At 41.6% G+C, this 16,952-nt stretch overlaps 1 long non-coding RNA gene and 1 other non-coding gene across 2 annotated transcripts; both read left to right on the forward strand.

The window, feature by feature from the left end:
• The first annotated feature begins 7,805 nt into the window (after positions 1 to 7,805).
• TRNAQ-CUG (transfer RNA glutamine (anticodon CUG)) lies at positions 7,806 to 7,877 on the forward strand. The gene has a single exon. It is a non-coding gene; the product is annotated as a tRNA-Gln (tRNA).
• Positions 7,806 to 16,039, forward strand: LOC145820685 (uncharacterized). Its single transcript, XR_014362707.1, has 2 exons — positions 7,806 to 9,834; positions 11,318 to 16,039. It is a non-coding gene; the product is annotated as an uncharacterized LOC145820685 (long non-coding RNA).
• Positions 16,040 to 16,952: the final 913 nt, after the last annotated feature.

Genomic DNA, 16,952 nt, shown 5'->3' on the forward strand with positions numbered 1-16,952 from the left:
TATAGTCATTCTAATGCTGTGTTTGGTTGGGGGATTTGGGAAGGGATTTGAAAAGAGAAATGGAAAAGATAGGTGAAATGTGAATAAATCATGCCTATATTTCACATAGTTTCACACATCTTTTCTCTTTCTCTTTCCAAATCCCTCTCCAAATCTCCCAACCAAACACAGCGAGTCTCCCAACTAACCATTCTAGTCAGGGAGTTATTCACTTTTGACAGCCAATTAACGCAAAGAGTGAGAGTTTAGGGCATTGGTTTATCAATTGTCACTTCTATTGCTGTAGCAAGTATTTTTTGTCACACAAAAAGGGTTAATTTCACTTTTTATTTCCTAAATTATCATTATTTTTTCTATTTTGTTATTGAATTATTAATTTTAAAAGTTAATAATTTCAACTTATATACTCCAATTGGAGACAATCATTCACACAAGCAATTGTTAAAACCTAATTTCATGGCTAAAAAAATTTATTTTAAAATTTAAACAACTTAAATCATACAATTTTTTTAAAAAAATAATTTATTCACGGTTTTTAAACTAGGAGTGTATAAGAATGAGTAATTATCATGTATTCTATGAATTTTACATTGGCAGTATGCCAAACCAATAGAAGGGGACTTAAAAATTACATAGCACTAAAAGCAAGGGAATTATGAAAAAATAATATGATCTCATTAAATAGATACATAGACATGTGGTCTTCCTGACCCATGCAATAATTTATTGTATAGAGAAGGATTGATATTTGGTCATATGATGTAAGTTAAGTTACCTAGTATAATATGAGTAAGAAGATAAGAAGTTAGGTTTTTGGTTATATAATTGTTTAAATCATAAAATTATATTTTTACCCTTACAATTAGAAAATTTAGAAACTAAATAGATAATGATTTAAAGATAAAATAAAAAATAATGATAATTTATAAAATAAAATTAAAATTAATCCTTCTCTCACACACAAAATAAAATAAAATAATCTTCTAACCGTATCACCCATTAAAACGGTGCACAACAGCATCTAATAATGTCTTCCCCATATTCCCCACTTATTTTTTTTTAGGATTTCACATGATAATTTGATAAAAACCATATAGGCTTCGTTTGGAAAGCCAAACTTGGGTTTTTTTTAGATAAAATAGTTACAAAAAATAAAATAAATTTTTTAATCACAAAAAACAAAACATTTCTCCAACCCATAATCATTATATTCTTTCTTTCACAAAAGTCAAAAAAGTCAAAAATCCTTTCCAAACGAGATTTTTTAACCTCAGTTTAAAATAGTTAAAAAAATTAAAAAGTCAAAAAAGCCAACTCACTCTCCAAACGAACCCATACTATCTGTACGGGGAGCAAATATTCCGGCAAGCCCGTACTCCTTTCTTCCGAGCTCCGTCGATGTCCGATCACCTGCGAGCAAGTAACGGTGAGCTACCCGGCAGTGTGTGGCCGGAAAAACCCTCCGACGATCAAGTTAGCACACACCTTAGGATGGATAGAGAGAAGGGAGAGAGTGTTTGAGTGTAAGAATTCCTTACAAAGTGTTCGTGTGTTCCGTATGGGGGGCGCAGACATGCTTATATACCTTTTGAGCCCCATATCCACTCCCAGTCATCTCCTGACATGTGGCTCTGCTATCCCATCTGTCAGCATAAACCATGCCATTCATCACCTAACCTCAACTGCTTGTCATCACAGCTGGAGCTCGGCAGCCGAGCTGCCCTATCCGTTGTTGTGCCATGCCGTGCTCCATACCCCAGCACTTCACTGGCCAAGACTGAGGAGGACCGGGCTAGGCGGCATCTCGGCAAAGCCTAGCCCGAGGTGCCTCCACTGGCCAAGACTGAGGAGGACCGGGCTAGGCGGCATCTCGGCAAAGCCTAGCCCGAGGTGCCTCCTGGGGTCGGCCTTTCTGCCGGTCAGACAACTTCTTCGGATGTCCGCGCCTTCCCGGGCGCCGGTCACTCGGCCTATCTGGCTTCGGCCATCCTCGGACCGAGCATCCTGGTCCGACCGAGCATTGCCTTGCCGAGCAGTTTCTGTCCGGTCCGGGGTGGCACACACAACCCAAACTCTGCCCGGCCCAAGTTCTGGCAGCCCTTCTCTGGGCGAACAGTCGATCATCTCGGCCCAATGCACTGCTTGGCTTTCAACCTGCTCGGTCGATATCTCGGCCCAACTCCAGATCATAAATCACCCTCTCAATTGCCCCTTAATTCCGTTCGCTGAAGCGTGACTGGGATTACCTATCCTGACCGGGGTAATACTTCCTCGGTCCTCAATATGCAAAATGGTGACTGCACTAAGAAAGCGAGCAAGGTCCGCTCCACGACTTCCTTCTTGGCGAGCAACATCAGCTCGGTCAAGGAACTTCCAAGGTCGGCGAGCAAGGTCCGCTCCGCGACTTGCTTCTTGGTGAGCAACAACAGCTCGGTCAAGGAACTTCCAAGGTCGGCGAGCAAGGTCCGCTCCGCGACGTGCTTCTTGGCGAGCAACATCAGCTCGGTCAAGGAACTCCGAGGAAGGCGAGCAAGGTCCGCTCCGCGACTTCCTTCTTGGCGAGCAACAACAGCTCGGCAAGGAACTTCCAAGGTCAGCGAGCAAGGTCCGCTCCGCGACTTCCTTCTTGGCGAGCAACATCAGCTCGGTCAAGGAACTTCCAAGGTCGGCGAGCAAGGTCCACTCCGCGACTTGCTTCTTGGCGAGCAACAACTGCTCGGCAAGGAACTTCCAAGGTCGGCGAGTAAGGTCCGCTCCCCGACTTCCTTCTTGGCGGACAAGATCAGCTCGGCCAAGGAACTCCAAAGAAGGGGAGCAAGGTCCGCTCCGCGACTTCCTTCTTGGCGGACAAGATCAGCTCGGCCAAGGAACTCCAAAGAAGGGGAGCAAGGTCCGCTCCGCGACTTCCTTCTTGGCGGACAAGATCAGCTCGGCCAAGGAACTCCAAAGAAGGGGAGCAAGGTCCGCTCCGCGACTTCCTTCTTGGCGGACAAGATCAGCTCGGCCAAGGAACTCCAAAGAAGGCGAGCAAGGTCCGCTCCGCGACTTCCTTCTTGGCGGACAAGATCAGCTCGGCCAAGGAACTCCAAAGAAGGGGAGCAAGGTCCGCTCCGCGACTTCCTTCTTGGCGGACAAGATCAGCTCGGCCAAGGAACTCCAAAGAAGGCGAGCTAGGTCCGCTCCGCGACTTCCTTCTTGGCGGACAAGATCAGCTCGGCCAAGGAACTCCAAAGAAGGCGAGCTAAGTCCGCTCCGCGACTTCCTTCTTGGCGGACAAGATCAGCTCGGCCAAGGAACTCCAAAGAAGGGGAGCAAGGTCCGCTCCGCGACTTCCTTCTTGGCGGACAAGATCAGCTCGGCCAAGGAACTCCAAAGAAGGCGAGCTAGGTCCGCTCCGCGACTTCCTTCTTGGCGGACAAGATCAGCTCGGCCAAGGAACTCCAAAGAAGGCGAGCAAGGTCCGCTCCGCGACTTCTTTCTTGGCGAACAAGATTAGCTCGGCCAAAGAACTCCAAAGAAGGCGAGCTAAGTCCGCTCCGCGACTTCCTTCTTGGCGGACAAGATCAGCTCGGCCAAGGAACTCCAAAGAAGGGGAGCAAGGTCCGCTTCGCGATTTCCTTCTTGGCGGACAAGATCAGCTCGGCCAAGGAACTCCAAAGAAGGCGAGCAAGGTCCGCTTCGCGACTTCCTTCTTTCTTGGCGAGCAACATTAGCTCGGCTGAAACTTCGGAGTTAAACAAATCATCAACTCGCCAGCCAGAGTAAAACATCTCGGCTGGAACCTCGCAGTTGAGCAAATCATCAACTCGCCAGCTAGCGTAAAACATCTTGGCTGGAACCTCGCAATTGAGCAAATCATCAACTCTTCAGCCGGAGTAAATCATCTCGGCTGGATCCTCGGAGTTAAGCAAATCATCAACCCATCAGCCAGAGTAAAACATCTCGGCTGGAACCTCGCAGTTGAACAAATCATCAACTCACCAGCCGGAGTAAAACATCTCGGCTAGAACCTCGGAGTTGAACAAATCATCAACTCGCCAGCCAGAGTAAAACATCTCGGCTGGAACCTCGGAGTTGAACAAATCATCAACTCTTCAGCCCGAGTAAATCATCTCGGCTGGAACCTTGCAGTTGAGCAAATCATCAACTCTTCAGCCGGAGTAAATCATCTCAGCTGGACCCTCGGAGTTGAGCAAATCATCAACCCGTCAGCCAGAGTAAAACATCTCGGCTGGAACCTCGCAGTTGAACAAATCATCAACCCGCCAGCCGGAGTAAAACATCTCGGCTGGAACCTCGGAGTTGAACAAATCATCAACTCTTCAGCCGGAGTAAATCATCTCGGCTGGAACCTTGCAGTTGAGCAAATCATCAACTCTTCAGCCGGAGTAAATCATCTTGGCTGGAACAGGAGAGTAGGCCCCTCATCCACTATTATTTCGGACACAACAAAGCTCTTCAGCAAAAGTAATTCACTTCTATTATATTGACAAAAAGAGTATTTGCATTCAGAAGTGTAGGGGAAACAAGTCCCTCAAAAAATTACATAAGGCCGCATTCCATGGCCGGGGTACGCCTTTGCCATCCAAATCTTCTAAGTGGTATGCCCCCTTGCCCGGTTATCTTGTAAGGCTCTTCCTAGTTTGCCCCTAGCTTGCCTTCACCCGGCACTAGTGCGTTGCCCATGACCTTCCTTAAAACCCAGTCGCCCACTTGCCCGTGGCTATCGAGGTTGTCTCCGCGGTGGACGTCGCTGCATCGTCCTCTACTCGGATGTGCTCATTGATGCGTTGCATTAGGTGCCACATGGATGTCTGCTGGCTCATTGTAAGCGAATCCCTCAGCCTATGTCCGAGCGGGAGACCGCGCTTATATTGGGTGATTGCCAGTTTGACTGGGCAATCTAGGATCTCATTGAAGGTATCCCAGTTCCTGGAGTTGTACACCTTGAGAGTGTCGCTCGGTTCCATCCTGACACTAAGTAAATGATCGACTTCCTTTGGTGTTTTTGTGTTGGTTTTGAAGCGCGTCACAAAGGCTTCGGCCAACTGATGCCACTGTTGTATGCTCCCTTCCGGCAACCTCTCGAACCACTTCAAGCCCAGCTCACCTAAACTTAACGGGAAGATCAGGCACATAAGTCCGTCATTTCGCCTATGTCCGGCCATAACCTGTCGGAAGTGGCTCACATGCATGTAAGGATCGGTTTTTCCGTCGTAGAGTGTGAACTTAGGCTGGTGGAAGCCTACCGGAAGTGGTGTTGTCTCTATTTCCAGGAAAAAAGGGGTGGCACTTAACCTGGCCAAATCTGAATCCACTAGGAGTGGCGCTGCCTGGCAGGGTGGAGGCATTCCGACCTCCTCGCTGGCGTGAACCCCGTAGGATAACCGCTGGAACGCCGGTATCCTCTGGGCTTCGCGCCGGCGAGCCCGCTCCTTCAAGACCGCCCGCAAATCCTCCAAATGAGCGGAGTAAGAGTACCTCGATGTCGTCACTGGACGCGAGGGCCGGTAGGTGCTGTCTTGCGCGCTAGACTTCTCTGCATACGCGTCGGAATCACCAACCTGGTAACTTCTGGTAATAGATATGGACTGAGTACGTCGCTGACTCTAACCGCCTGAACGGCGGGATGGGGTGCGCTCACTGTGGTCTCCCACTCCAACTACACCCTTCCCTTTGACATGCCGCTTGAGGTCTTCCATCTCCGCCGCCATTCGCCGAATGACAGCATCTTGATCCCTCAACTTGCTTTCCAGTCGCCTGGCGTGCGAGTCTCTCCTCCGCCGGTGACCGTCTGGACTCCGTGAATGTCCATGACTTCGTCCGCGCTTGTCCCGCGCGTCTCCTGACTGTCCGCCAGTGGGCGTTCCCAAGTCAGCCATTGGGTGGACAACAGGAGGTCCCTCTCTCCTTCGGGTATACTCCGGGGTGGCTCCGTCGATGGCGGACAACGGAAACTCGTCGTTGTTCGCCATGGACGGCGATCAGATGAACCTGAAAGACAAGGTTTTGTCTGTCAAGATTCCCACAGACGGCGCCAATTGTACGGGGAGCAAATATTCCGGCAAGCCCGTACTCCTTTCTTCCGAGTTCCGTCGATGTCCGATCACCTGCGAGCAAGTAACGGTGAGCTACCCGGCGGTGTGTAGCCGGAAAAACCCTCCGACGATCAAGTTAGCACACACCTTATGATGGATAGAGAGAAGGGAGAGAGTGTTTGAGTGTAAGAATTCCTTACAAAGTGTTCGTGTGTTCCGTATGGGAGGCGCAGACATGCTTATATACCTTCTGAGCCCCATATCCACTCTCAGTCATCTCCTGACACTGGCTCTGTTATCCCATCTGTCAGCATAAACCATGTCATTCATCACCTAACCTCAACTGCCTGTCATCACAGCTGGAGCTCGGCAGCCGAGCTGCCCTATCCGTTGTTGTGCCATGCCGTGCTCCATACCCTAGCACTTCACTGGCCAAGACTGAGGAGGACCGGGCTAGGCGGCATCTCGGCAAAGCCTAGCCCGAGGTGCCTCCTGGGGTCGGCCTTTCTGCCGGTCAGACAACTTCTTCGGATGTCCGCGCCTTCCCGGGCGCCGGTCACTCGGCCTATCTGGCTTCGGCCATCCTCGGACCGAGCATCCTGGTCCGACCGAGCACTGCCTTGCCGAGCAGTTTCTGTCCGGTCCGGGGTGGCACACACAGCCCGAACTCTGCCCGGCCCAAGTTCTGGCAGCTCTTCTCTGGGCGAACAGTCGATCATCTCGGCCCAATGCACTGCTGGGCTTTCAACCTGCTCGGTCGATATCTCGGCCCAACTCCAGATCATAAATCACCCTCTCACTATCCTTTTGGTTTAAGTATCTGATGGTACAATTTCGAGGGGGATATAATTATTAGGGAAATTTACAAATCAATAGTATCATTTTAATATAATTATAGATTTATAAAAAAAAATAATGACTTTAATTATTAAAATATATAAAATTAATCATGAATTTATAATTATTTTTTAAAATTTAGTGATATGTTTTTCTCAATTATTATCAGTGACATCATCCTAGTGACGTCACACCCTTGACAAGGACTTACAAAACAAGTAAGAATAAAATTTATTCACCCAAAAAAAAAAAAAAAAGAGAGAGAATAAAATAAAGGGCAAAAAAGTAATGCGTGTCTCACGTGCCACTGCAAACCAAGCCGAACGTCTTCGTTTTCTTCTCGAGCCCAAACTCTGAGCCCGCGGCCCAATGGGCCTCTGTTGCCTTGCCTGGAAGATTTTGATTTGTTTTGTTTTATTTTGCAAAAATTGATTTTAAACGAATTTTTAAAAATCATATAAATGATTAATATTTTATTTATTTATTTTATATTCCAAATTATTTTTAGTTTTATTATTTCTTTGTTTTCAAAAGAGGCTTTAAGTTTGTATCTCTGAGTGAGATAACTTGAACCTGAATGAGATTTAAATTAAACTTAAAACTTGGCATTTAAAATCTACCCCGAATGTTAAACCGACTTACGAGCTTACCTACCAGCTCGTGAGCCCAATAGAAAATATGAAAAATAAAAACAAAACAAAAACCTAAAAAAATCACGTGAGTCCCACTTTTTGTGAGATATTTATATCCCATTTTGTGCTTGCCGTTCGCTGATTAGGCAAGGTTTAAGCTGAAAGTTTTGCCATATGGGTTGGGCCAGAAGTAGCATTGAGCCTTGGCCCACAAAAAAAAAAAAGCAAGTTTGGGCAACATTTTTGGGGATGTTTTAATGATAAAAATAAATTATGATGAGATATTTGGCACCAACGTGGTTCCATGGTCTAGTGGTTAGGACATTGGACTCTGAATCCAGTAACCCGAGTTCAAGTCTCGGTGGAACCTCCCTTTTTTTGCTTTCTCTGTATTTTTTTTTCTTTTGGATCGAAGAAACAGTGATAACAAAGGTCCGAGCCCTGTTTATGCTATGTTTGGTTGCCGAGAAAAGTTAAGAGAATTACTATTCTTATTTTTTTTGCTATGTTCGGTAGCTGGGGAAAAAAAATTGAGTGTAGAAGAGAAAATTTGTGGTTTCGGTGTTTTCTGTTGATTATGTTTTGTAAATGCAAAGCGTTTGCAGTTATAGTTAGTCTCGGAGTAGCTGAGTATTTGTCTTCTTGTAGTGTTACTGTGTTATATGATTTTTCGATTGAAAAAAATGGTTGATGTCTTGGATTCCTATATTTTCTCGGAAACCAAACGAACCCTAGCTCACTGTTAATGTTTATGGCATTTGTTTATTCTTTTTTCCTTTTTTCCCCCTTTGGACTACAAAACATTTGTTTTCTTTTATTATTAGGTAATTGATGAGTAAAAGATGAGGAAATTATTTGCAAATTAATGGAGTGCAAGTCAGAAAGAATTGTGTTGATGCTCATTTGCACTCCACTGATTGGCAATTAATTTTTGCATTTCCCATTTTTGTGATATTTTCTCTTTATTATTTAGTAGTACTATGTAGTTACTGAAAAGAGAAATGGGCGATGAACCCTGTGAGATTTCTATAGAAAGTGGAACTAGTTGTAAATTAATCGAGTGTGTGTGGCCGGTGCAAGTAAAAAATGTGCTCCCGACACCCTCGCTTGTACTCTACTGATTTGCATTCAATTTACCCATTTCCAATTTTCGTGAATTTTTCTCTTTATTATTTTGGCACTTATGTGGTATTGAAATAGAGAAATGGGCAATGAACCCTGAGAAATCTACGTAGTTGAGTTGAAGTGAGAAGTATTGAGGACTAGAGCCCTGGTTAGGCCTAATTTCTTTTGTTGTTTGGAGTGTGATATATAAACATCTACAACATAGAAGAAAGAAGAAAAGCCCTGCTTTAAACCCATTTCAATCTTTTCTGATCTTATGTTATACTTGTAGTTTTGCTTCTTGGTGCTACTGCTAGTGAAGCCTTTTATTTGTTTTTTTTTTTTTCAGGATGTTTTGGTGCAAATTAGAGATTTACTACCCATTGGGAAGGTTCAAATTTGCAATGTGGATGGATTGAATTCTCAAGTGAGTGCTTTGAAGTCTCAAGGTGTCTATTGGAGAGTTATGTACCTTTTATTACTTGTTCATGTACCTTCTTGTTTTACACTCATTGTATCTTGACCTTTCATCTTTGCTATGTCCATATAAGGGGGGTGTTTCTAATGAATGTGAGAAGCTCAAAGGAATGGTTGAATACATGGGTACATGAGAGTGAAAGCAAGTGCGGCGTAATGTGCAAGTATCAAGCCAAAAGATTGGGTGAGAAAGTGTGTCATTTGGGTGTGAGGTGGTGGATGTGCAAGTGGTTCGGGTTTGGGTATTCAAACTCTCAGTTCTTTTTTTGGTAATCATTTATCTCTCATAGTGAAGACGGCTCCACAAGTGAGTGTAGGTTATGTTTTACTAGACAACATAGATATTGTGTCTTCTTTGATCAAAAGCCTTGGATGGAAAACATACTCGTTTTCTGTACTCCTTCTCAAAATTCTGTCCACTTGTCTGATAAGATTGATTCAGTCTCAACACTGAACATGTTATGAGTTGGTGTGGTCCCATTCATGCCCAATTTGAGAAAATAAGTCATAGGGCACAATACTATATTTGGTTGCACGTTGCAACATACATTACTCAGACATACTGTTTGATTTCTTCACTGTTAATCTGTATTATTATGGTTATTTTGTTTTCATCGCTTTGGTATTCATCATGCTCAGTCTACAATGTGATCAGGAATTAGCTTGCATACTGAACAATTTTCAGCCTTCAGGGAAAGTGTGCCTGATATAGAAGCTGCCACTACGAAGATGGAATTGAAGATTAGGCGAGATCTATTGAATATAGAAATTAGAGTACATATAATCTTATTATTTTAGTATTATGTATATAATCTGTGATTGTGCCAATCACTGATTTAATATTGTTTCTTTATTTATATCGTTTCCTTATTTGTATGATTTCCTAAATTATATCATGAATCTATTATATATATATGGCCTCTACTCCATTCATGGGTAAGCCAAATAATTTTTTTCATTCTTTTTTGGTATCAGAGTTAGTTTAAGTACCTAGTAATTTTACTTCACCGGCAGGCATCAGCCTTGCCTTGGCTGTCCACCGGATCTCCATTGCCATATTTTCTTTTAGTTTCACTTCATGGTGATCTCTTCCTCTATTCACCAGTTTATTTCTATTTGAGTTTGAGAGAGGGTATTATACCTATATCATAGTGAGCACGGTGATATACCATGTGAACCACCTAAGGGGCCCCATCTAGCGCACAACCCAAGTCGCCCCCTCTCGCGCACAATCCAAGTCCCCTTGGCGCACCACCTAAGCCCCTCCCCCTAGCACACTTTCTAATAAGCCGCCTCTTGGCGCACTCAGTCATCTGTTGCTATCATCGTTCAGTAGCACGTGATAAGTTATGTGTGTCTCACGCTTACTGGTTCAACATTCAATTCTCTACATCGGTCTGGCATGACTCTTTTAAACTATCTCGACATTGATTGCGGTTAGTCTCCACAACGGTTCAACATGACCCCTTAAACTGTCCCGACATTAATTCTGGTTAGTTCCTACAACGGACCGGCCTGATCCCTTAAACTGTCCCAACATTGATTCCGGTTAGTTCCTATAACGGTTCGGCATGACCCCGTAAAGTGTCTCGACGTTGATTCCGATCAGTTCCTATAATGGTTCAGCATGACCTTAAACTATCTCGACATTAGTTCTGACCAATTTTTACAACGATCCGGCACGACCATAAACTATCTCTCGACATTAGCTTTGGCATCTGATGTCGACAAGGGTCTTGTTGGCTACTGACCAGGGTGTTTCTAGGACAGTTCAGTCCTTTTTTCCCCCCCCCCCCCCCCTTTCTAGGGTGTGGTGCTGATGTATTAAGCACTTTTTGGCCTTTTTTATTTAGTGGACTACCAGATTTGTTCGGTAGAATTTATTTGGACTAACTGTTGAGTTTTTTCTGGCTTCTTCCTGTCATCCATTGTCAAGCTGCGATCGTTGAATATCGTCACACCAGTTTGAGGGGGAGTGTTGAATATAGAAATTAAAGTACATAGAATCTTTTTGTTTTTAGTATTATGTATATAATCTGTGATTGTGTCAATCACTGATTAGCGCGTTGGCACTTGGTGTTAAAATGATGTGCTGCTTTTAAACTCAACCTACTAAACTAGGCACTGAAAGTTGTTGTGTAAGAAAATCAAGCTGGTTCAAATAAAGGTTTTTAATGGTTTTCTTATCCGTTGATGACTGATTTCAATTGTCGAATTAATGCATTGTAGATCTGAAGAGCAAAGTGAGGCAGATGTGTGAAATTCAGTAACCGCTGTTGCTCAATAAATCATTTATATGGAGACAAAACAAACTGAAGCAGAAAGGTCTAATTCCGCGACTGCTTTTGCCCCTCAAGGACTCATTCCAGTTAAGACCATCCGTCTTGATGGAAAAATTTACCATTCTTGGGTGCACCAGATAGACTTTATTTTTGAAGCAATTGAAGATTGCTTATATGTGTTTACTTAGCATGCCTGAGCATTGGCAAAAGCCCAAAAGCAAGTTTTAGAGAAACTTCTCAAGCAAAAGCTGCTGTCAAAAGTCAGTAGACGATGAGTGCATTTGTCCTCACTGTATCTTGAACCTTCTGTCTGATCATATATTTGATCAATACTTGAAGAGAACTAAGAGTGCAAAAGCAATTTGGGAGGAGCTCAAATTAGCTTATGATGAAAATTTGGGAATGAAGCGATCTCAAAGTTGACAAATATATTCAATTTCGGATGGTTAATGGGATATCCATTCTTCAGCAAGTTCAAGAGCTTCATAAGATTAAAGAAAATGGCAACCCAGTGCATGAGGCTGTCGATAAAGCAGTGTCTGGGTACGGGTATGATGTACACAACACCATTTTTGAAAGGGCTGCGAACCAATGGTAGCCACAAGATCTTCATAATCTTGGACCAAAGAAGAGAGATTGGAGAGACAAGGGAGGCCATAATAATCTAATCGCAAGGGGTTAGTCGATTTGCAAATTGAGCCTGGATTGGTGCCTTGGGAAGAGTAGATTACGAGTTTGAATCCCATGAAGAGCTTGACCCTCTTGGACCAACCCTAGGGCCTGTGCCTGGTAATTATCTGGTATTTGTGGGACTGAGGCACTGTATGTCTCAGAACTAGTCGGAGCAAAGTTCTTGATACCCTTGTTAACGCCGGGGGGGGGGGGGGGGGGGGGGTTGTGTTTGGGAATGGAAGAACAAGGCCATATGCTGCAACAATTGTGGTAAGGGGCACATTTCAAGAAATTGTTATATATAGGAAATGTTGAAGCTGACGTGGTCAAGGGAATTTGTAGACCAGTTGATTGGTGTGCATTGCTAACACAGTAAGCAGGCTTTCAGTGAAGGCCTGCATTCAAGGATAAAGCTTGTTTCAACTACCCTCCTCCTTGCAAAGTTAAGTTCAGAGTCTGTTTGGTAATGTGAGTTTGCAGTTTTTTGTTTATTTTTATTAAAAAAAAAAATGATATTTGGTATCTATTTTCGTTGGGTGGAGCAAATTTATGTGCATTACTAACATAGTAAGGAGAAACATTCATGGATAGAGCTTGCTCTCAGTTAAAGCATGCATTCAAGGATAGAACTTGTTTCAACAGCCCTCCTCTTTGCAAAGCTCAGTTAAGAGACTTCCTATTTTTTTTGTTTTCTAAAGTTTTCCTGCAGAGATATATTAAACTTGAGGCCATACTATGAGGTTCTGCCAATCTGCTTTTTGCATGGTTAGAATTCAATACCCAGTTCAAGGTTCATCTTTCTCACCCTTTTACTGTTTGGCTCGCTAGAATGTTTTAGGCAGGAACGAAATGGTTATTCCTTGGCCTACCAATGGAATAACCATTCTTTCAAATTGATAAATGGTGATTCCATTTTCAATGTGAATTCATTTCCTGTTTACCAAACCAAAGTTCTAACCTCATTCACTGCATAAGAGTGATTTCACTGAAGCATGTGGCAGGTGTGGCTTATACAAGACTATGAATGGAAATTGTTAAATTTACAGGTCCCGTAGTCTAGTAGTTGAGAGACACTTTTTTATTGAGTGGGATGCCTGAGTTCATGTCTTACTATTATATGAGGTATGATACAACTTTCCACTCTTATTTCTCTTCTAACAATTTTTTTATTATTATTTAAAATTTTTAATATCACAATTTTAATGGCTGTATTCACAATTTTAGTAATCTCTTCCTGGACAGACAAAGCTTAATATCCCTGGGATTATGTATCTTGTCACACGTTTGAAATGTCCTAAATTAGGAAGGGGATTTGTAAAATCACATCTTGGTCCTTGTTTATTTTGAATCACTGAATATAGACTACATGGTGTAATAACCATAATTTGAGAGTACCTTGACATTTTAATCCCCTAGATCTCTCTTAATCTCTCCATTTTGTACACGTCTTCCCTATGAGATTCTCAATATTGGGGATATACAATCTGTAGGTATTGTGAGGTTTACTTTTGTATACAAACATAGATTCAAGGATTGGTTAAAATGCATAATCAATCCCATAGCCTAATCCCTTAAACAAAACACAATATTAGATTATTATTTTTAGGGATAATAACTTCAGTGGCATTTGGGGTATAAATTTACAAATTAATGAGTTTTATTTTATTTTATTTTATTTTTATAAATTATAATTGAAATGGAAGTTAGAAAACTAATAACAAAGAGGTGGAAATCACTCTTTCAATTTATGAAAATGCCTGATCTTCTTTCTTCTCCTATCTTCCCTCTTCTTTTTATGCAACTCTGGCCACCAGCTCTTGCAGCCATCAACCACTCCCCACAACCCTAGGCCCTCCCCCACCCTCCTCTCTGCCCCAACCTCTTCCCACCACACTGAACAACCAAATCGGCCTAAACCATAACCACCAAAACCCCCCAAACCCCTCCAATCCCTCTGTCACAACCCCACAGCCCCTTCCAGCATTGCTGCAAGTTTTTATTGGGTACAACTTACAAGTGTTACTTGTGTTTGCACAGGTGTATGTGACAAGTGTGCACAACCCCACATGCTTTGTCCTTGCACCGAACATAGTTAAGACTTGCATCCGTGCATGCACTACACTTGCACCAAACACAAACACTAATAGCTCTTTCAATCTTAGATTATTATTTTTGAACTTTAAATAATTTGAACATGGACAAATACTAGAGTTATACTGTGGTTCCACAGAGTTATGGGTTGATGCCTTAGGAAGAAGCCATCAGGATTGACCAAAGTTGGGCATGGGAAACTGTCTCAATTGTTATGAGAATCAAGCAAACCATTTATGGGTCCTCTGCTCAAATGTTTCTCTGGATCACTACGCCAAAACAGGGCATTACCGGCGGTTTTTTTAACGGCAGTTTTCGTTACCGCCGTTAAAGATACTATTAACGGCGGTAACGAAACCGCCGTTAATACCGCCGTTAATGTATCTTTAACGGCGGTTTTGTTACCGCCGTTTAAAAAACCGCCGCTAAAGTATCTTTAACGGCAGTAATGAAACCGTCGTTAAAAAAACTGCCACTAAAGCCCTTTTTTAACGGCGGTAACGAAACCGCCGCTAAAGCCCTCTAATTACCGCCGTTAATGACGGCGGTCTTTGCCGGCGGAACTCCGGCGTGTGGTGACCACGCGCGGCCAGAGGTTGAATATGACCATTTACAATAAAGCAAAAGTAATGTTTAAATATTTATTTAGGGAATATATTTCATATAGAGTGGTTGTGGTGTAGTGGTTGGTGTGCATGGATTAAAGGTCATGGGTTCGAGGCTTGGGGGTGCAAAAAGAGAGAATTATTTTTTTAAAAATTTGAACCTATTTACGGCGGTAAAGAATCGCTGTTTTTGGTCCTATATTATTGTCGTTTTTGGTCGACTTTTAACAACGGTAAATTATCCTTTTACGATAGTTGTACCTTTTCCGACACGAGTATAAACGGCAGTTCTAAATTACCACTGTTAAAGGCTTTAACGATGATTTTACATCCTTTAACGGCGATAAAAAATCGCTGTTAAAACTTAATTTTGGCGTAGTGGATGATTGTGAAAGTCAATACTTCTGTAATGATTTTTCTGAAGAAATGTGTGTTGACTTTTATTTGTTGATTGTTAATTTTCACTTTTCAGAGTCTTTTTTGGGTGAATAACTTTTCAAATGTTAATATTCACTTTTCAGAGTCACACATGAAATGCTGACATTTTCTTGAGCATGTGAGCCAGATATTTGCTTCAACAACACTACTCTTTCGAACATATTATTGGGGGTGTTTGACAAGAAAAAAAATAGTCTAGTTTAGGTTAAAATTTATAAAAAGATAAAATAGGCTAAAATAATTAATAAGACAAAATATCACATCAAACCCATAATCATTTTACTTTTTCTCTCACACACATCACATCTAACCATAAAAAAATTTAATCATCTTCCTAAATACAAAAATTTTAACCTATTAAAATAGCTAAAAACTAAAATAGCCTACTAAAATAGCCACTTCCCTTCCCAAACGAGGCCATTATGTTTAAAACTTTCACAGCCCCTCCACTAGACACTTCAACAACACAAAATCCAAAATTTTATACGGTTTTTTGCTTAATCCTTCTTTTTTTTTTACAATAATTTTTTTTCTTTTAAGTTATGTTTAGAATTTGGGAAGGAATATATGAAAAGAAAAGAAAATGAAAGGCAAAATTTTTTAAACTTATTTTTACGAAAGGGATTCATGAATTTTTTTCACTAATTCTTTTGTTTGTTTTATTTTTTATATGATCATTTCTTGAAGTTCTCTTTTGTAGCTGATGGATGGGATTAGCATTCTTAGTTCTAAGATTATGAATCCCTTTGAATTATGTATCTTACTTCATGTTTGGATTGTCTCAGGATTGTGAGGAGGGTTTGATAAAATTATATTAGTTTTGTAATTTATCTAATTAGTATGAACCTCTTCTTAATTTTTCATTTGATATCCCACCCCCTCTGTTGGGATTCAATAGGATATGAGGGAATCCTATGTCCAATGGATGGTAATCAGAATCTTAATTTTCTTAGCTAAATTTTAAATTATGTATTTTGTTAGGTTATTAATCTAATTCTAACATCATGTATGCCCAAGCAAACACAACATTAATGAAATGCTTGATTCCTGATGGAACGAGCCCACCAAACCCCATTTTTTAGTTCATTCCCAATTTAGGGGTGCAACTTGACCGGATTCGGTTGGGTTAAGAAGTTGTCCAAGTCCAGTTCAAATTGTACTGAGACTTGTCCAGACTTGAATTGTAACCCGAGGTTGTCTGTCCAAGTCCAACCCCAGTTGAACTCGAATTGGCCAAATTGTAAATGAATTTCAAATTTTTTTTTTGGTTGCAGCCACATTATTATTAAATTATTAAAATTTGACTCCATTTATATATTTTTTCTTATAGAAAATCATTAATACCATCAAAACAAATAATTTATATAATATAAGAGAGATGTCACTATAGTAGTCTTTACAATTTATGAGTGAAAAAAAAAGAGTAAGATTTTATGTTATTTGTATATATAATGTATATTCAATATGATTTAATAATTTAAATTACTTTAATATCATGTAATGACTGATAATTTATATGCATATTTAATATTTTTATATATCTATAAATGTATAATTCGGGTTTTGGATTGTTCGGGTTAGTTGATATCTTTGTCCAAACTCGTCCAAATTTAATTTGGGCTTTCGAATTTTTGCCTAAACCCTTACCGAATTTGAAAATATATTATCCAAGTCCTAAAAAAATTCGGGGTGGGTTCATGTTGTTTAGGTTGAGCCTGCCCAAGTTGCATTAGTATATCAATCAGTTGTCAAATAATTTTAATTATTTTTAATTGG

This window comes from Camellia sinensis, chromosome 2 (assembly GCF_055761805.1).
Source record: "Camellia sinensis isolate YWXY chromosome 2, ASM5576180v1, whole genome shotgun sequence".
Lineage (NCBI taxonomy): Eukaryota > Viridiplantae > Streptophyta > Magnoliopsida > Ericales > Theaceae > Camellia > Camellia sinensis.